General features: G+C 47.2%; 1 protein-coding gene across 4 annotated transcripts in view; it reads right to left on the reverse strand.

Moving 5' to 3' along the window:
- Positions 1-21,098, reverse strand: part of SERGEF (secretion regulating guanine nucleotide exchange factor) — a 228,210-nt gene that overhangs the window by 180,550 nt on the left and 26,562 nt on the right. The window lies entirely within an intron of this gene.

A 21,098-nucleotide genomic window follows, 5' to 3' on the forward strand; every position in this document is an offset into this window, starting at 1 on the left:
TGGGTAAGAGAAGAATTACAAGAGAAAGTATGATCATTAATTTTGGTACCAACTACTATGTAGCAGGAGCCTTCCTATCTTCTTGTAAAGAAAGTGTGCATATTCACGTGTTTATAGATGTGGGAACTGAAGTTCAGAGAGGTGAGATGTATGACTTGACCAAGATCAAACAAGGGCTGAGTGCCAAAGTTGGATTCCAACAGAGGCTACTTCTACAGGTTGGGTTCCTGCATTTTAACAGATATGGACATGGCCACAGAGAACACCTCAAGGGCATTGTATGGCCTATGCACCCTCTCCCCTCCCCCACACCCTCCTTGTACTTTGCAGGGACAGAGGATGTCTGTTCTCAGGCTCCCCTCCCTCTCACCCAATCCAGAGCCCTCTGTCAGCCACCTTGAGGTTCCCCAGGCTCCGGACTTGCCCCAGGCCACAGTCTCTCAGGGCCTTACTCTGAGCTCAATTAATGGCCAGTTTCATGTGTTTTTCCCTCCATGTAACATCGAGGACCTTTCAGAGTCTATGCTCTTACCCACAGGAGCAATTCTAATAGTCCCAAGGTGAGTGCCTATGTGTGCTAGAGGGAAGGGAGTGAGAGAAGGAAAAAAAAAAGACAAAATCATTTACAGCCAGAAAAGCATTCAGTCCCCCAGATGCACCATCTGGGAAGCTGGCCAGTGCTAAAGACGAATGAAGAAAATGAAGTTTGAAAAAAAGAAATGGCCTTTTTTCTCCCAGATAAGAGAGAATTCACCAAACTTATTCAGCTGTACCAAGTGCCACATTTGTTATTTCAACAGAAACGCAAAATCTGATGAGGCATAGATTATTAACAGATTCTCTGCAATAAATATGCATAACCATGTGCGCTGTATAAATTCTTTATACATGTTTATTTTAACAAAGAGAAACTTTGCTTAAGAGACAAAACACCAAGTAATGCATATTAAATTCTAGACAAATCTACTACATACTCTGTGTTTAGTATCAAAGCTTCATCTGGTCCCACATTCAACATATGGTTTATAGTGTCAGTTAAAAAACAACCAGAGACTCATAGGGGAAATGTCAGAATTTTGAAGGGGTACAGGGCTCTGCAGGGATACAGTTCTCAGGATCAATCTGCTCACGGACACCAAAATAGACACCAAGAAGTTCTTCCAGGCTTCCTCGAAGAGGGAACAAAGTCTGTGCAGCCCATGGGGTACCATATATATTACAAGAACAGGGAGAGGGTCCATTCAGATGTGTTATTTCATGGCCTCACAAGTGTTATTCCTTTTGCCATGGATGCCCTTTCCTTACATCATTCATTTGATAAACTATGGCTCAACCTTCAGAGTCCAGCTCATGGACCACCAGTTTTGCAAAACCTTTCTTGACTTCTTAATTCTCCACAGAACGGGTGAAACCCTCCCTCCTCTGATCTACCTTTACTACTGTACTCATCAACTACTAGGATCCCATTTAACAGGTGGGAAAATTAAGGTTCAAAGGAGTGACCAGCCCAGGGTCACACAGTTAAGCCACACTCCTTCTACCAGCTCATGGTACCACTCTGTATTGGTTAATCACACTGGCCCAAATCACTGCATAAACACACTTGCTTCACTTCTGTAGGATTAGCCCCCAAAAAAGCTCATGTGCCCAGGACCCACAAAGCATCCCAAGCTGGCAAACTGTCCCTCTGCTTGAGCTGGCTGGGATTTACAACCAGACTGCCTTAGCAGAGAGATTCCCAAGAAGCCAGAGGATGAGACTGTTACTTCTTAGGATCCTAGCGTTCCTCTGCTGAGAAGAACTGGCAAGTTGCTAACTGCAAGACTACAGAAAGAATTATGTTATCACAAACCCCACCGTGAATCCTTTCTTATCAAGTAAAACATCTTAGAACCTCCTCTGCTATTGATTATTGATGTCCAAGACAGGCAAGACTGCCAGAATATGGTGCTACCATGATTACATTTTCAATAACAATTCAACCATTCCACTTATGTAGCACTTTTCACCTTCAAAGCACTTTACAAAGATGAACTAATTAATCTTCATGCTCCCTGGGGAGGCCACAGACATTTTATTACAGACAACCAGGCTGACTGGATGGCCAGCCTTTGGGTTCCGACCTAAGTTTGTACAGTCAGGTAGGTACACTCCCTGAAGCTGTCTGTCTGCTTCTCCCCAAAATATACTCTGCATCAGAAGGCTCACAGGGACAGAGGAGGCTCTTTTCTTTTTCCTTTAAACAGACATTTATTGACCACCTCCCAGAAGCTCAGCACATTAACAGACAATATCTCAATTAATCCTCATAAAAATTCTGTGAAGTATAGATTATTAAGCTTATTTTACAGAGGAGATTTGAGAGGTTAAGTGACTTGATCAAGTCCAGAAAAACCCAGCCAGTGGTAAAAGCAAATTATAAATCCTCTGTCTTCTGATTCCAAGACCAATGGCAGATCCAATGATTGCACAGCTGCTGTCACAAACTGATGAAACCTGGCTGATGAAACAGCCATTCTGACAGTGTTTGAGGAGGGGGGGAAACTCAGATTAAATGGATATGTTCTGTGTACCACCCAGCTTTCCTCACTAGAATGGCCTCCTTCCCAAGAGACCATGCAGACCTCAGAACTATAAGCAGTGAAATAAAGGCATTAAACACAAGGATTATGATTTTTTTAGGTCACCTGGAGCAAAAGAAAACAATGAATCCACATACAAAAGATGTTCATTAATGCACTGTAGATAAATGTCTGCCTCGAGCTGAAGCAAGCTGGCAAATCCAAGGACATTCAGATCCCAAATGTATGACAAATGAATCTACCTTAAATAATAATTATATATTACTGTGACAAAAAATAGATACATTAATGCCATCCAACGAGTATAGGTATGTGTCTCCAGATAAATGGGAGAAATGACAAACAGCTCAAAATAAAGTCAGCAAGTAAAATATAATTTAAAGGCACACGCATGCGAAAATTAACAGAATAACTAGGGAGCCAAGAAATATACATGGCCAAGGGTCCCAACGCAATGGAGAAAACAACGGGGCCAGATGAGTGGTATTGACAAAGACTGTCTAGGGAGCTTGGAGGGAGCATTCCAAGCTGGAATTGCCCCGGCAGGCTTGATGGAACAAGTGGAGTTAAGGTGAACTTCTGGAAAGGAAAAGAAAACGGGAAGATCAGGGAAAACGTTCCAGGAGTGGGGAGAGGGGATAAGCAACGACAGAAATCCAAAGGCACAAGGTGGGGCAGGTGGAGAGAGGGAGGGTCATGAGGCAGGGCTGCAGAGGTGAGTCGGGGCTGCCAGGCTGGGGCCACCTCAGGGCAACGCCAGGCTCACGGTCTGGACCTCACCTTCCAGACTCGTTTGCTTGCACTCCCTTATCAGCAAAATATTTTTAACATACCTCTAATACATGTATATTCATTTATTTATTAAAGTATACACTTACATTATACACATATGGGAATTATAAAGGTACCTTTATTCAAAACTATATAGTGAAAACACACTCCAAAAGTAGAAAATTTAAAACAATGAGATAAAAACATAAAAGAAGTCAGAATTTTCTCTTCCCACACCCTGGCAATTCATCTTGCATGCTCACTTTAGGAACCACTGCTACATAGACCATGGGGAGACTGCAGACTTTTGGGCAGGGGTGGGGCCTGATGAAATGAGTGTTTGGGGGATGGTACATTTGGCAAAGGATTGCAGGGGGCCAGTAATAATAATACTCATACCTATCACTTCCCTCCCCAGCACTACTATGTGCCTAAGCATTCTGTTCTAGGAACTCTCTATATACTGTTCTAAGCATTCTCTATGCAGTATTCTGTTTCCCCTCCCAACAGCCCCATCTTACTGACAGGGAGAAGGTTCTAGGAGTGGGAGAGGGGACAAGCAAAGTCACAGGAGTAAGTGAAAAGGGAAGGAAGGCAGGAAGCCACTATAGTGACACAAGCCTAAGAGGCATCAGCTAAAGCCAAGGTTGAAGTTGTTGCAGGGGGGCAAGAATTTGCAAGGCTTGGCACCCCATTTGACGTAAGAGAAAGGGAACGGGAGGAGATACACAGCACTCTGAGATTTCTGGATTTCAAGGTTAGTGGGAAGGTGGGGGTGTGCCATTAAAATATATAAAGGCGCAGAGGGTGCTAGATCAGGGGTTCCATTGACAGGAGTCATGCGTTACCAAATGATTTAAATCACTTGGGGCCCTGTGCAAACATCTTATCGAACAAATACAAATAAAGGGGGAGTGAATGAGGAGAAAGAAAATGAGGTGCAAAGCCCTGGGTGCTCTGGGATCAGAGAAGACACAAAAGTGGGGGTGGATGCGGAATGGTCGGGGAGCCAGCTTCCTTCACCAGCCAGAGGGCTGCCCAGGATGCTGGTAGGGGCAGGTGCTGCAGCCACAGCAACGGGCACAGTGAGAAGCTGCTTCAGCGGTATCTGGGTCCTCAGGGAAAGATGTATTTCTACCCTGTTCTGGGAAAAGGGGTCCTGAAGGTGATAAGAAGATAGATTACAGTGTGATATAAGGAACATCCATATTTTCCTAACATAATCTGTCCCAGAAGGAAACAGAATGCCATTGAAGATATCAAAATGGAGCTGTAGCAAATAGAGGTAGATGTTGTAAAAAGAATCCCACGGGTCAGGCAGAAAAAAGTCCATACAACCTCTTTAGTCCCTCCCACCTCAAATGCTTCTGGAGCACACACACACACACACACACACACACACACGAGGAGGCCTCTCTGCACCTATGAGTTATATTTATTATATAATTTATCCGTTTACAAACACTCGTTACTCTCTGGGTTAGTAATTCTAAGTCCTTGGAGTGTAAGAACCTCATTTCTATAACCCATCCTTTGTTCTGCCATGTGGACAGAGACTTTATAAAAAGGCACTTGATGATAAAAACCAAGAACTTCGAACACCGAACTAACGGCCTGAGAGTCACCAAGCTTAGTCTTCCCGTGCAAGGAGGAGGAGAGGGGAAAGCTCAGAGGACAGGGGCCAGACACAGGCACACCAGGCTGCTTCCCCCACACAGACGTGCTATCCTGCTCTTCCTCGAGGCTTCCAACACCCCTTCCCTCCACCCCCGCTCTCTCCTCTACCCCTGAGCCCATTCACCTAGTCAACTTGTATTCATTCACTCTTCAACTCTGCTCAGTCCTCAACCCAGATCAGACTCTTCTGTGCGACAATCTCAGAGAAGCATGTTCCTCATCTTGGGAGAACTTGTCTCAGTTTATAACTGTATGCTCATTAGGAGGACTGTTGATTAAAGTCTGTCTCGTCCTCTAGAGACTCAGCTCTGTGATAGCAGGGACTGTTTCTGCCCATCCCTGTATCCTAGAAAAATGCCCAACACAGAGTAGATGCTCAATAAAGTATTTGTTGCTGGAATGAACAAATGAACAATGTAACCATCTCCTCCTACCTACTTCTTGCTCCCAACTACTAAACTTTATCATTTGCTGGCTCCATAATCTTAAGCAAATTACTCAACGTCTGAAAAATGGAAAAATAACACCTTCCTTGTAGGGCTGCTGCAAGGATACTTTTTCATATAGTGCATGACACATAATAGTAAATGTTAGCCACTATTACTACTATACTCCCAAACTGAACACCACAGCCTTACCAAGGATTTCCATCGTTCCACCCCCAATTTCTACCAATTTGTCAAATCTTCTCTGCCAGCTGCCAACTACCGACATGCTAGGTAAGTCTTAGGTGAGTCATCATCTTTATCTTACTGATAAAGAAGAGGAAGAGCACTGAAGGCTTCACCATTGGATTTGGGGATTTTTGTAAGATACAAGCATAGTATATGGCACATCGCATCACACAACACAAATAAATTTAAACCAGGGGGTAAAAAGGAAGAGAGTGGAAGAGAGCAACGGAAAAGAGATGAAGCAAGGTGAGCTGGAGAAGATAAGAAGCTTTAACCAGAGACTCAGAAGATCTGGATCCTAATCCTGGCTTCTCTCCAAGGCTACGTGATTCTGAACACATCCCTTCCCTCCAGGGGCCCTATTTTTCCCATCCATACAACAAGAGGACTGGGATCGATGACCTCTGAGACATCTTCTTGGTCTAAACTTTAATAATGATGTCTAAAAATCCTCAGGGTCAAATGAGTGGTGTACAATTTAATTTTCTTGGCACCTTTTGAATATTTAGTCTGACCAGTGTCCTTGAATAAAACATCCACTCTAATATCAAAGACCACTAATATGATTAACAATTTCTATTGAAGTCTAGTTGATTTACAATGCTGTGCCAATCTCTGCTGTACAGCAAAGTGACTCAGTTTTACATACATATGCTTTTTTTTTTAATTGAAGTACAGTTGATTTACAATGTTACGGTTACCAATTTTAAAATTTGGGAACTTGGCTGTATATCTTGTTTGTTTGTTTTTGTAAAATTTCCCAAGTCTCCAAAGTTGTATCATGAATAATATCACATAACAAAAGGTCTGAAATTTTTTTAAGTTAATACAGGAATAAAATTTCCAAACATGAGATGTCCAACTAAAAAGAAGAGAAGAAGCAGCCTGCAAAGAGATTGAATAAAAACATAAGGGCCTGGGGAGAATTACTTATTGAGAGCCGACTCTGTGTAAAACTCTATTTTAGGCACTGCCATGAAGTTATATAATTTAATCAACACTGAATGATTGGTGTGAATCCCATTTTACAGAAAAAGAAACAGGTCACAGAGGTTTAATGACTTGCTCAAGATCACACAGCTTGGAAGTGGCAAAGCTGCAATAATGGTGATGATAATAACAATAACTGATGTTTTGAGAGCACTTACTTCATGCCAAACTCTTTACATGGATTGTCCCATTTAGTCCACAAAAACACCCCGTGAGAAGGCATTATTATAATCCTCAAATTACAGGGGAGGAAACTGAAGCATAGAGGGAGGTGAAGTCTCAAGCTCAGAGCCTCCAGCTGTCCCCAGTCGGTGCCCCCAGTCACTGCCCTGCAGGGGACCCACCAGTCCGTGTGACCCCAGCTCCACTTTTCATTGGCCCACACTGCCTCTTTAAAAGTGGACAGTCCCAAGGACTTCTGGAGGTTGTTCAGAGTCACAGGGACACCTGTGTGGGCTAGGGGCACAAAGACAGCCCGGCCAGATCACTAAGGGAGCATCACCCTCGGCTTATACGGCAAAGATCAGAGTCCTAAGACGTGCCAGGCACTCCACACGGCTGCTCCATTTTCACCACTCACTTTATTAGCTGTCAAATCAGGGGCACTGGCGAGAGAAGTCCAGACAGAGTGCACCTGAGGAGCCCCTGGACCAGCTGTAGGACGGTCTGTATCACACAGGATGGGGGCTTCCCAGACAAAAGCAGGGAGGACTGGTTTCTTCTCCAAACCTGGGGAGGGCATCGCAGGAAGCCCTGGTCCTAGATTGTTTGTGTATTTGGCTCCCTTGCCCTCCACAAGCCCCTCCCTCCAAGCACCTCGGTTCTCTTAGCGCTGGGTGACTGCCCCTTTGCCAAGGGCCTGCTCCACTTCCTCCCTCCCAGGCCTCAGGGTTGTGCTGTGCCCCAGCCTGCACTGCTGGTCGGCCTGCTTGTTCCACCCACAGAATTCCTTCTCATCCTCAGGGCCTGGCTCAAAAGCCACTGCCTCCCTAAAGTATTCTATTAACCCCTAGTCAGAATGGGCCATCCGTTCCTTAGGAGCCACTGGCATGGTGCTTGTACCCCTGTTCTAACTACTATTCTATGCCACCAAATATAAGCTCATTTGATGACATGTCTTACGTTGCCCACTGTCTTAGTTAAGGTTCTCCAGAGAAACAGAACCAGTAGGTTCTATAGAGCAAGATTTATTATAAGGAATTGGCTCACATGATTATGGAGGCTGGCAAGTCCAAAACCTGCAGAGCCGATGTCCAAGTTCAAATGCTGTCAGGCAGGAGAATCCTCTCTTACTCAGAAAAGGGTCAGCTTTTGTTCTATTCAGGTCTTCAACTGATTGAATGGGGCACACCCACATTAGGGAGGGCAATCTGCTTCACTCAGTCTACTGATGTAAATGTTAATCTCCAAAAACACCCTCACAGAAACACGCAGAACAACATTTACTAAATATCTGGGCACCCGTGGCCCAGTCAAGGTGACACATAAAATTAACCATCATATCCACTGAGGGGTAGAGAACAGTGATCCTTCCTTATGTTGTCTGTATTCCTCACAGCACCTAGCATAGGGCCTGACCCAGAGCAGGTGCTCAGTGTTTGCTGGAAGAAAAAAGAGTCACAGGCATTGCTCTTACCACAAGCTTTTATGTGCCACCAAGGATGTCAGAGACCATCCCCTCCAACTACCCAAAGAGAATACAAAACTAAGGAAAACAGATGACTCTTCACACAGACGAGTCCGAAACAGAGCCAGGCACTCTCAATATTCAGCAAATAGTTACTGAGTACTTTCTATAGGCCAGGTGCTGTCCCAGGTGCCAGGGGCCACAACAGTGAATGAAACAGACAAAACTCCCTTCCTTGGCAAAGCTGACATTCTAGCAGGGGGAAGACAGACAATGGACAAAAATCACATAAAACATATCCCCTGGCAAACGACTTTAAGTGCTATAAAGACAAAGTAGGAAAAGGAGATAGGAAGAACTGGGGAGGGAGGTGGAGGCCCAGGACAAGTGCCCAGCTCCCCACTTCCTGTCCAGGGCTTTTTGTCTATAGCACACCACATTTTTTAAAGGAAGAAACTTAAATTGAAGAGCCCTCACCCGACTCCTGAAGGGACAGTGAGACTTGTTCTAACTACCTCTCAGGACTATGATGAAAAGGGAGACAATAAACATGAAAGCACTTTATAAACTCTAAATAGAGGTGCTGGAAATATCATGACTGTCACTCTTTCTCTAAAGCCAGTTTGCAAAGAACCATCATGAGAGGCTGGACCGTGAGCCCCTGACCTGAGGGGCTCTGGCCCCTGCTCTGGCCCAGTGCTTGGGCTTCCTGCTCCTCCAGGAGCCCAGCAGCACATCAGGCTGCCAGTCACACCTAGCAGTCACTTGGCACCCAGAGAAAAAACATCCCTGATTGAGGCCGGTGCCTCTGCAGATGTTTCCCAACTCATTTCACATTCCAACTCCCAAGCTTCTTCACACACTTTTAGACTCTTATTAATAACACTTTAAAATGTAGATTGCTGCCTAATCTTAGCTGCGTAATTAAAAAAATAATCTTGCTTCTCTCCCTCCCAGCAAGAAAGGAAACCATACCCCAGGGCTTCTGCAGCTAAGAATCACACCCTGCAGAAAAGCTAGCAGGAGGCTGCAGGTGGGGGTGGGGAGGACGGAGGGAGGGAATGGGGGGAGTTGAAGCCAAGAAGCAAGTCTAATCCTTGATTTTGGAGAAAATGAAAACGAGGCTGAAGGAGGCGAGGGGTTTGCCCGAGGACACACAATGTATTTTGGCAAAGCCAGAACCCGAATCCCAGTTTCCTGCTTCCCAGGAACCTCTGTCCACTGCTTCGTGGGGGGAGGAGAGGAAGAAGGCAGATGTGAAGTCCTTGAAGAGTAGGAACCTGTACTTGTGTCATTCTCCGTGAGCACTGCTCACTGCACAAGGAGAAACAGCTACAGGTCTCAGATGTTCAAGATGATTATGGGAACAAGGCTCAAAATTCTTGACATTCAGTTCAGAGTCACAGACCACCAGAGCAGGAAGGGACCTCAGAGTACTCTAACCCTACCGTCTGCTTCTGCTTCAGCTGGGAAAAGTGCAACCCAGTAAGGAAAGTAACTGACTTACACAAGGTAAGGTAGCAGTGGGTTAGAAGCAAAGCAAGACTAGAACCCAGGTCGCCCTGACTTCTAGCACATTCTACTCACAGCTTCTTAGAAAAATACGTCAACCTCTCAAAGCTTCAACTGCCACCTGCATTAGCTAATTACCAAAGGCCTCCTGGGCTCCTTGGCATAAAAGAGCAGAGACAGGCAAGGTCCACACGGCTCCTCACTGCCTGCTTCTCTAGCATGACTTCTTGGAAGGCCCAAGAGCAAGGTAATGGAAAGACACACATCTCTACCCCCATCACCTCAGGGTTCTCCTCTCCCCACCTAGCCCTGGACTTTGCCTTCAATTGCTGTCTCTTGCAAAAGATCATCAGCAGTTTCCATCTCTGTGAAGTTACAAAAAAAGAAGAAAAAAGGCCAAGCACTGAGCCCAGCTGTTGGTGAAGCTGCGTTTTCCACTGATGACTATGACTCACAGTGCCCGAGCTGGAGGCTGGAGCTGGGAATGAGACTTGGGTGATTGGGCACAGGGAAAGCCGCAGTTCCTAAGCACGCCTGGGCCTGCAGAGACGCGCTGCCTGAGTCCCTCGGGTAAAGTCCCAGCACCTGGCTGTGGGCACACAGCGACCCCTGCAGACCATCCTGAGGTCCAGCAGGACCAGGAGCAGGGCCAGTGCATTCTGCAAAGCTCACCATGGTATCCAAGCTGTCATGTTAGGAAACCAGGGTCCCACCTCCAAAACCCCAAGAGATCCCCCAATACTCTTTGCATCCTTGGCTTTCAAAGAGAAACTGGCTGTTAGTTAACGGGAGGCCCAGATTAAGATCTTCAAGCAGGGAGACAAAGGTTGCCCCCGATCCTTGGGTGGGCAAATAATTCACCCAGGGGTAGGAGCAAGGAGGGGAGGGAGCCTGTCCCGGATGCCAGTTTGTGGTCAACCAGTGAGAACATCTTGGGACATGACTCTGGATGGTGTCTCTCAAATTTCCTCTAACCCCACCCCTGGGAACTGTCCCAAGTTCTTCAGGAGAGTTGAGTATTAAAGACCTATTGGGGCCTTAAGAGAGCTGCACTCACAGATGGGGGGAACTCTCCCAATCCCACCTGTAAGGACCCTGCGAGAGCGAGAACAGAGCAGCAGGACAAGGTCAGGAGGAGCCTGTGGAAGTGACGCCCACCCACTGCCAGTGGTCTGGGGACTTGCCACTTGCCTCAAGCAGTGGCAGTAAGGAGCACCACCAGAAGAGGCCATAAGGAGAACCTGCTATGATCAAGCACCCATCAGGAAAGGGAAGATAATCAGACCTGGAGTCCCAGTAATTTCAGTGAAAGGGGCCCTACAGGTTACATTCAAATTGCTCATCTGGAGGTCCAAGGCCTCGTGGTGTGAAGGGCCATCAGGCAAGATCCACCGTGAGACAGCCTGTATTTCCTTCCCTTCCACATCTGATCTCTCTCCCACTCTGCTCCCAGATCCCATCTGTCCCTCAGGCCCCAGAAAAAACACACTTTACCAGCACCCCACCCACCAAGAAATTCCACCAATGCGACCTTCTGTAAAAACCTGACTGGGTTTAAGATGACCTCCGAGGCGTTCATGTTGAGTCCCACTAGAGATGGTGAGCACCAAAGCTATAGTGTCTTCCCTGGAGAGGCTGACTTTTCCATGGCCAGGGACTGGGAAAGGCATCTGCTACACAGGATTTTTCATTTCATAGGATCAGCTCCAACCAAATCAGCAAAGCACTGTTACTATGGACCATCTGCCAGGACCCGGAAACAGCCCTGTTACATAAAGGGGCTGGTGTAATGAAATTTATTAAACTGGATTCTTCCTTCCTCCATAAAGGAGACGAAGCAATTACAGTCTCTCTTAGGAGATGCGCTGCAGGGCAGTGGAGGAGCCCTGGGCTAGAGACCCCTGGGTTCTAATCCTGGCCCTGCGTCCATTAGCTATGGGACCGTCTCCCTGGGCTTCTGGTTCCTCAAATTTCAAATAAGGATGAGATGGTCCCTTCCAGCATTAAAAGTCCATGACTTCTTATTGTTTTCACCAAAATGGCAAACAAAGTAAGCATACTTTGATATTAATTTTGTACGGTAGAGTTAATTTTCTGAAGAAGAGCAGTGCCTTCATACTTGCAGGCTAAAGGAGAAAAGTGCTGAGCGGAGCCCCTGACCCAGGGGCTGGCTGGAGGGAGATACACAGAGGAGAAACGAGAGGTTAGTACCTTCTATCACCCAGGCAGGAAAGGCCCAAGCGAATCACAGAGAGTTCTCTGGGAAGCAGTACAGTACTGTCAGTGATCCCGTTTGTGCACACAGTACTTTGCATGCACAAAGCGCTTTCACATCCAGGATCTTACTTGATCCTCACAATGTCCTCTGGTAGACAAGGTGACACTGCTGACCCCATTTCACTCTGAGCAAGGTAAGGCCAAGTAACTAGGTGGGCTGAGTCCATGTCTCTTAAGCTCTCTTCAGTTTCCTCACACGTAAAATCGGGAAGGAGCCTTGCTCGGCAAACTTTGGGTAAGGATTAAATAGATGATTTTGCAAATCCCTGGCAGAACGCCTGGCACACAAGTGCGTCCTTGGTAAACATGAATAACCCTTCCCCACACCCTCCATCTCCTCGGGGAGGTGTGGGAGAAACCCCGAAGCTGCTCATCTTCAGGCCCTTATGAAATGCTTCAAGACGGAAGGAAACACAACCTTCCCTGTGGCCTGAGACAGCTCCCCAGAGAGTGGACCAGTGAGCCAGGTAACTCCAGTCCCTACCAGTCTCGGCCTTTCTAATGGTTGCCCAGGTCATGGGGGAGAGGGTCCTCCTGGGAATCCAGAGTACCTCAAAATCAGCCACAGAGAGACCTGAGTAGAAAGCAGCCTGTAAGAGCTGCCCCGAGGCAGGGCCCCCCCTCCCTTGTTCAAATATATCGCCTCCACCCCGAAACCTTCAGCTGCTCCTTGCACTGCTCACAGAATAAAGCCTGAATAAGGACCCATGCCTGTTATTCTTGAGGGATTCCAGTCCCTTCTGATCCTCTCTGGCACCATGTTAAGCAAACCACACCAGGGTGCACTTCCTACTTCTATACCTTTGTTTCCAGGATTCCTTCTGCCTGGAATGCCCTGCCCTCACCTCAGCTATTCAATAAATATTTGTTGAATAATAAAGTGAAGGCATGAAAGAAGGAATGTGTGAATGAGTGAATGACATGATATATACCCCCACTGAGGCAGCCAAATTAGGGATTATGATTCTCGTTTAACAGATGAGGAAATTCAGGCCCAGAGAGGTTATTGACTTGCCTAAGATCACACAGCCAACAAGGAGCCAAATTAGAACTTGAACCTGGCTCTTCAGGGCTCTTTTGGCTACCTCAGGCTTCCTCCTAAGGTAAAAAGTCACTCTTAGATTAGGAAAAAGCTGATCCAAGATTCCTCAAAATGGGCCGCTTTCATCTTGGCACACGTCCGAGAGCACTTTAAGGCACTGGCTGTCACTATGATTATTGAGAGTTCCCGTGAGACAGGCAAGGTCCCCTGAGAAAGGGCAAGCACAGTGCCATCTGTCAAGAACCTAAAAATGATGGCGCAATTACAGGCCGGTCACTTAATGCTCACTTTTAGAGAGCTCCTGGAACAAATCAATCTCCACCAGGAAAGAGGAGGAGGGTTCTTTGAATGGAAACTCAGCCCTCTTGCCAGGGACCTCCGAGCCCTTACCAGAACCACCCTGTGAACTCGCAGCATGGCCGGTGCGCCAACCCCCTGCCCCAGGGACAGATGGGTCAGCCGAGACCCCACAACCCTAGGGCACCAGGCATCACTGTCAGCCTCAGGGAGCTGAAGCTCTCTCTGCCCTGGGCCTCTCCAAGAAGGTGGGAAGAGGGCAGGGCCACAGGCCGGTCTCCTGAGCACAGCCACTGAAAATGGCATCGCTCCCACATCCGAAAACTGCAGCCACGCCATGCAGCTAACCCTCATGGAGCCCTTCTTCTACGCCAGGGGAGATCCAGGGGGAATGAAACAGACCAAGTCCCTAACCCCATGGGGCTCACACCTGGTGAGGGGAGAACGATGACAAAAGAGTAAACAAACAATGATGCTGTAGTTTCAGGCAGTGAAAACTGCTCTGGTGGAAAACAGAGCTGGGCGTGGAGTCGAGTGGGTCTGAGACAGGTGGAGGTAGTCACTTTCAGTGGGGTGCACAGCGAGGGCCTCTATGGGAGGTGACAATGGGCAGAGTGATGGGAAGGTGGCAGTCGCTACATGGGTGGGGCTCAGGGAGACCAGCACTCCTGGCAGAGGGAACTGCTGGGAGTTCATCTCCAGATGCAGAGAGGAAAGGTACTTGACCTCTTCTCAGAAGGCCTTCTACCACCAGACACCACCCCCGAACCTGCTCCACAAATACCTGCCCTTTACTGCTTCACAGGCCTCCTCCCCGCAGCAGCCCACCACAAGCTTTCTCCACAGCAGAGAGAAACATATGTGTTCCTCCCTGCCCTCCAGCCTGGGAGTTGCTTGCTACATTTCCAGTGCAGTTGCTTTGAGGGGAGGTGGCATGAGGAAGTAAAATGAGTCTGACCTTTGACATCAAACAGAGCATGGTTCGAGTATCTGCTTGGTTAACTACCTGTGTTACTTTAGACAAGCCACTCAGCTTCTCTGAGCCTCCATTTCCTCACCTGGACTGCAGGGGAAATGAACCCTACCTCAGAGAGTTATGAGAGTACGTAAGTGGCAGCACCTGGCAGAGCACCCGGTACATGGTAAGTGCTTGGCAAAGATTTGTTCCCTGCCCTACTCTGACCCCCTTGGAAATTAAAAAAAAATTTTTTTTTGTTCAACCAACTGTGCTGACTTACTGCAATGTACCTCTGGCGAGGCCCATCTGTTGGGTGTGGGGACTCCGAGATGACCCTTGACGAAGAGGAGGGCCCTGAACCAGAGGAAAACTGGGCAGACAGGAGGGGAGCAGAAAAGACAAAGGACACGGTCCTCACTGCAGGTGGGAGGGTGGAGATCATTAGGACCAGATGCTCAAAGAAACCACAATCAAGGCAGACAGTTAACTACTGTACCCTTTCCTTCCCACCTCCAGCTCACTGGCCCAGGGCCCAGGCTCTTATCTCCTGACTCTTCCTGTGGGGCAGCCAGCTAGAGGCCAAACCCATCTCAGTTCTTCTAACAAGCGAGGAGATTAACTCACAGGGAGACCTTAGGTAACCTCCTTCCTTCTCTGGGCCTGGTAGTGACCTCTGGGTCCTTTCAGCTCTGACCTTGCTAATTCTGACTCTGGATGCTGGCCATACCGGCCTCATCCGTAAGGCTAGCTGCCTGCCCACTGCTGCCATCTGGTGGCTCTCCAGGCCCAGCTGCACTCGGCTTTGGCCAGGCTCTCTGCAAGCCCCTTATTCGAGCGCACCTACTTCAAAGGGTGAATCTTGCTTCTGCCGTAGCTGGACACACACTGCACTCCTCTGGACCACAGATCAATGGGTATTTGTTGCCAAACACGAAAACCAAAAATAACCCCAGAACTTCATCTCTCTAGCATAGATGACACAGCTGCAGCTGAGAGCCTGACCTCCCTGCCCAAACAGAGGAAGTAACCTGCCCAAGGTCGCACAGCTGCCTGGCTCCCAGACCAGCACCCAATTCTGCTTTACCACAATGCTTAGGGCTGGTGGGCACCCTGGAAACCAAAAGTAGAGTCAGCCCAGGGTCAAGAAAACAAAACCTTTGGAAGGTGGGAAACAAACTGTCAGGATTCCTTGCAAACCTCAAGAAATGGTAAGATAGGACATGTGAATATGTGAGCAGTGCCTGCAGAAATTCACTGGAAATAACAAACTGGAGGTGGCCAGGGTACCTCCTGACCTTGGAGGGCATCATTCACAAGGACGCCTGCAGGTCTTCTGTAAACCAGTCTCCAAGCACCACCACAGCCTGGATCCTAGGCTAGGCAGACCGCCAGAGGGCGACATAGGGTGAGGAAAACACACACATAGCATCAATGGGTTTGCATGGGCTTCCCCCGCCAGACACTGCTCCTCAGGGTCGAGTTCTATCTTTTCTTCTCTATCTCCAGGCCTCTTGGCACCTGGCCAGAGGAACTGGATAAACGTGTATACAGGCAGATCCCTCAGATTCCTGCACAACCATGGGAACTGTCCACGCTCTATGGATTCAACTGATCACACTCTTGGCTCTGTCTGCAGCCTTCTTCTAAACCCTGTAGTACAGACCCTGAGAAAAATACTGTGACTTCAAGTAGGCCACTTGCCTTTTCTGGCCTCTATTATCTCACATCTGCATAACTGAGTTCTGCTGGATGATCTTCAAAGTCCTTTTAAATCTAAAATTCTAGAATTTGAAACCAAATTGAGGCAAATCAAAGCCACTCTTCACCTGCTGAGCAAATAGGACAGTGAGAAAGGGGGAAGTAGCCAAACAATGCTTCCCTCTCGTGGTGTAACACTGTCACTACACCCTCTCAGCTCGGCCCTATAACTCAACTCCACTCCATCCTACCCTGAACTCTGAACCGGAGAAATCATCTTACAGCTAGGCAGCTAAGCGCAGGTACAGTGGAGCGAGACAGAAAGAAAGGACGCCAGGCTCAAGGAACCAATGAGGCCTCTGAGATGGTTCCACAACAGTGGAGAAATTCTCCATCTTTAGGAATGAGTGTATCTTGGAGCTCAAAGGACCTTTTGTGACCTCCAATTCCCCTCTCCAGATGAGGAAACCAAGGCTCAGGGATGTTCAGAAGGGACTTGCCTGAGGTCACAAAGCTGACTCATGACTGAGCCAAAAATAGATCCCCGCTTTCCTGCCTCCTTCAGCCTCTTGCCTCTTTTCCATGCAAACTCTCAGATGAGGTCCATGGAAGTGATGTGTCAAGGGCATATATATACACAGGAATACACCAGCAAAGAGGCCAGTTCCCTGCACTGAGAAAGTTTATTCATTAACTCTTATGGGGGATATAATCAGACTGCAAATTACATAATCAGCATAGAAAATATAAAAGAAAATAAAATTCACTCATAATCCCACCAATCAGAGATAATACTCTGCCATATTTCCTCCTGATCTTTCTAGGCAAACATTCTTTTTGGAAAAAAAAAATTAGAAGTTGTAGTGTAGTACCTTATTGTAACCTACTCTTTTTACTTACCTTATCATGAGCACGTTCCTCTGTCATTAAATATCCTCCTAAAACATTCTATTTAGGGGCTATATATTCCAACATACCATATATTCCAAATTTGTACCATAATTTATTTAACCAGTTCCCCCTACAATTTCATTTGTTTCCATGTATTTGTTTTTGTCATTATAAATTAGGCTGCAATGAATGGTATTATACTTAATCTCCCAATGCACCCATAATAATTTCCTTAGGCCCGTTTTACTTTTTTTTATAGGATGAAATTTCAGAGCTGGAATGGCCTTTGGATATCATTATGTCCACAACCTCTTATTGTCCAGATGGGAAGAAGGGGACCAGAGAGTTCTGTGTCTTGCCAGAGGACAAAGAAAGCAACAGAACCAAGTCTCAAACTCTCCACCCATTAAAACGGGACCTTCCCAAAGGATTTCACACCCTTTCCTGACTACCCTCTCCCACACTGACTTCCCCTTCCCCTGAAACCCTAGAGCCTTCAGAGTCTAGGCCACTCCTCTGGCTCTGCCATATTTTTTCATTCTTCGACTAAATATTTCTTTTGTTCATCTAACTATAAACTTCCTGAAGGTAGTTCTGGATTTTATGTTTCCTTGTAGTCCGTAGCATAGTGCTATATATATCTAGGTAAGCATGCCACAGATACCTTCTGAAGGATCAAGGATAACTAGGAATTTTCTTCCTTACTGCTTGGGAGAATCACTGATAAAAGCTGGAAAAAAATGTTTCTTTGAAAAGTAAAAGTTTAGTTCATGGGTTAGAGCATTCTGAGATACATACTACTTGGACTTAGAGTAGCAGGCTTGGGGACAAAAGACCAGGTTCAAGTTTTAACTCTGCCCAACTATGTGAGCCAAGGCAGTGCAGTTAACCAATTAGGGACTTGTCTGGAAAGCAAGGATAATAACACCCATCTTGCCACCTTCAGATGAGAAAGTGGAGATGAAAGCACTTTACGGTGATAAAAGTGGTCCACAAGAGCTATGACTGCTATTGTATTATCATAAATGGAAATGTGGCTGCCTCTGTGAATCCTGGGATGGCCTCCAGACCCACGCTCCTGGAGCACCATCTCGTAATTTCTACTCCGCACACAACTCCATTAAGGGAATCTCTGGCTACACATTTCAGGTAAGAATTAGTGTTTTCTTGAAGCAGAATTTCACGTATGGAAGGAACTATTATTCCTGGTTCAAGTCGCTGGGTGTGAGCAGTTAAGCCATCCACATTTCCTCCTCATCTCTGGAGAGAAAATGACAAGCAGAAAGAGCACTAGACTGAGGCCATGAGACCCGAGTTTTGTCCTCCCTCCTTCCCTAACGCTCTGTGCTTCCCCCTCTTCAGTCCTCAGTTTCTCCATCTCTAAGCTGAGGGGGTCAGGCCAGACGAGCTCTAAGTTCTCATCCATTCCTGACATTCTAAGGATTCTAGTATAAAAATTAATGGCTTAATAAAAAGAAATGAAATTGAGTTATTTGTAGTGAGGTGGATGGACCCAGAGTCTGTCATACAGAGTGAAGTAAGTCAGAAAGAGAAAAACATACCATATGCTAACACATATACATGGAATCTAAAAAAAAATGGTTCTGAAGAACCTAGGGGCAGGACAGGAATAAAGACGCAGACGTAGAGAATGGACTTGAGGACATGGGGAGGGGGAAGGGTAAGCTGGGACGAAGTGAGAGAGTGGCATGGACATATATACACTACCAAATGTAAAACTGATAGCTAGTGGGAAGCAGCCACATAGCCCAGGGAGATCTCAATGCTGACATAAAGGCACTGTCTTGCCTCTTTGCTTCAGTTTTCTCATTTGCCAAGTAAGGAAGTTTCTCTTTCCATTTCTGATTCTCTAAAACTTATAAGGCTTTAGGACTTTTTAAGATGACACTGAAGAGAGTGAACAATGTCAGGAACTCTGTATTGGGGCCCACTTTTTCAATCCATAGCCTCTGTGAGACCACAAGGCTGCTTTGTGATACTGCGTGGCCCAGGGAAAGCATCCAGCATCCCCAAGGCAACCGGGCTCTAAACATTCTGACCAACCCCATGTTGAGGTTTGGATCATGTGTAAATCATTCCCCTTGAAATTCTAATAAATCACCAGCAACCAGCACTTAGCATTTGTAAGCACTGATCTTTCTGCACTCGCCAGGGGAGTCCTGAATCAACCTGTTACTGACCCAGAGACACTCAGATCCAGCCCTACGGAGACCTCTGCTGGAAAGAGAAGATATGGGACATCTGACCTCCTGATCGCTCCAGAGTTTCAAAGGGCAGAGGAAGCCACCATATACTGAACTGACATGAGCCCTGTCCTGTGCTGGATGCTGGAAGCTTTGATACACCATCTCATTTAATCCTCATCCAAGGTCAGCAATATTTCCCCGTTTTCCTAATGAAGAAATAAGCTCAGAGAAATGAGGCTTATTCATTTGTCCAGCATGCACTGAGTACCTACCTCGGATGTGCCAAGTACTTTGCTAAGCACAGAGGACACGATGCTGAGCAAAACAGACATGGCTCTTTCCCAGATGGAGCTTACAGTCTAGTGGGATGGGAATTAGTTAAAGAATCCTGTAGAAAATAGTGCAGGACTTCCCTGGTGGTGCAGTGGTTAAGAATCCACCTGGGGCTTCCCTGGTGGCACAGTGGTTGAGAGTCCGCCTGCCGATGCAGGGGACACGGGTTCGTGCCCTGGTCCGGGAAGATCCCACATGCCGCAGAGTGGCTGGGCCCATGAGTCATGGCCATTGAGCCTGCGCGTCCAAAGCCTGTGCTCCGCAACGGGAGAGGCCACAACAGTGAGAGGCCCACATACCGCAAAAAAAAAATAATAAGAATCCACCTGTTGAGACTTCCCTGGTGGCACAATGGTTAGGAATCCGCCTGCCAGTGAGGGGGACACGGGTTCAATCCCTGGTCCGGGAATATCCCAAGTGCCGCGGAGCAGCTAGGTCCATGTGCCACAACTACTGAGCCTGCACACCACAACTACTGAAGCCTGTGAGCCCTAGAGCCCGCATGCCGCAACTACTGAGCCTGAGCGCCTAGAGCCTGTGCTCTGCAACAAGAGAAGCCACTGCAATGAGAAGCCCGTGCACCACAACGAGAAGCCCGCACACCACGATGAAAGGTAGCCCCCACTCACCGCAACTAGAGAAAGCCCACTCGGCAACTAAGACCCAACGCAGCCAAAAATAAATTAAAAAAAAAAAAAAGAAGAAGTAATGTGTTTAAAAAAAAAAGAATCCGCCTGCCAATGCAGGGGACACGGGTTCGAGCCCTGGTCCAGGAAGATCCCATGTGCCGCAGAGCAACTAAGCCCGTGCGCCACAACTACTGAGCCTGCGCTCTAGAGCCCGCGAGCCGCAACTACTGAAGCCTGTGCACCTAGAGCCCGTGCACCACAACTACTGAGCCTACGCTCTAGAGCCCGCGAGCCACAACAAAAAGTAGCCCCTGCCCGCTGCGACTAGAGAAAGCCCGTGCGCAGCAACGAAGACCCAAGGCAGCCAAAAATAAATAATTAATTTTTTAAAAAAGAAAATAGCGCAAAGGAGAGGCTGTAGTGCCCTAAGAGATAAAAGAGAAAAGTGATGAGTCAGGGATGTCAAGGGAAGGCCTCCCTGAGCAGGTGATGACTAAGTTGAGGTCTAGGGGAAAACAAAAAAAGGACATAACTAAGTCAAAATGAAGAAGGAGAGCAGGGTAAGTGTGGCAAATAGAGGGAACATCAGCTGCAAAAGCACTATGGTGGGAAATCCAGGATCCATTCCAGGTACCAAGGCCAGAGTAGAGGTCAGCCAGAGATTAAGAGCTAGCTCAGTTAGAAACAGGGCTGGAAAGGCAGGCAGAGGGCAGACCACGCAGGGCCTGGTGACCACTAAGGACTATGTCTTTATCATAAGAGCAATGGGAAGCCACTGGAATGTGACACATAGGTTTGAAAAGATCTTCCAACTGAGGCATGGAGAACAGACTGGGGGGAGAGGGAGCGATGTGGGAAGCTGAGGACACCAGGCAGAGGCCACTGCAGGATCCAGCAAGAAGGTGACAGTGGCCTGCACCATGGTGGTGATGG

Source organism: Phocoena sinus, chromosome 8 (assembly GCF_008692025.1).
Source record: "Phocoena sinus isolate mPhoSin1 chromosome 8, mPhoSin1.pri, whole genome shotgun sequence".
In the NCBI taxonomy this organism is placed as follows: domain Eukaryota; kingdom Metazoa; phylum Chordata; class Mammalia; order Artiodactyla; family Phocoenidae; genus Phocoena; species Phocoena sinus.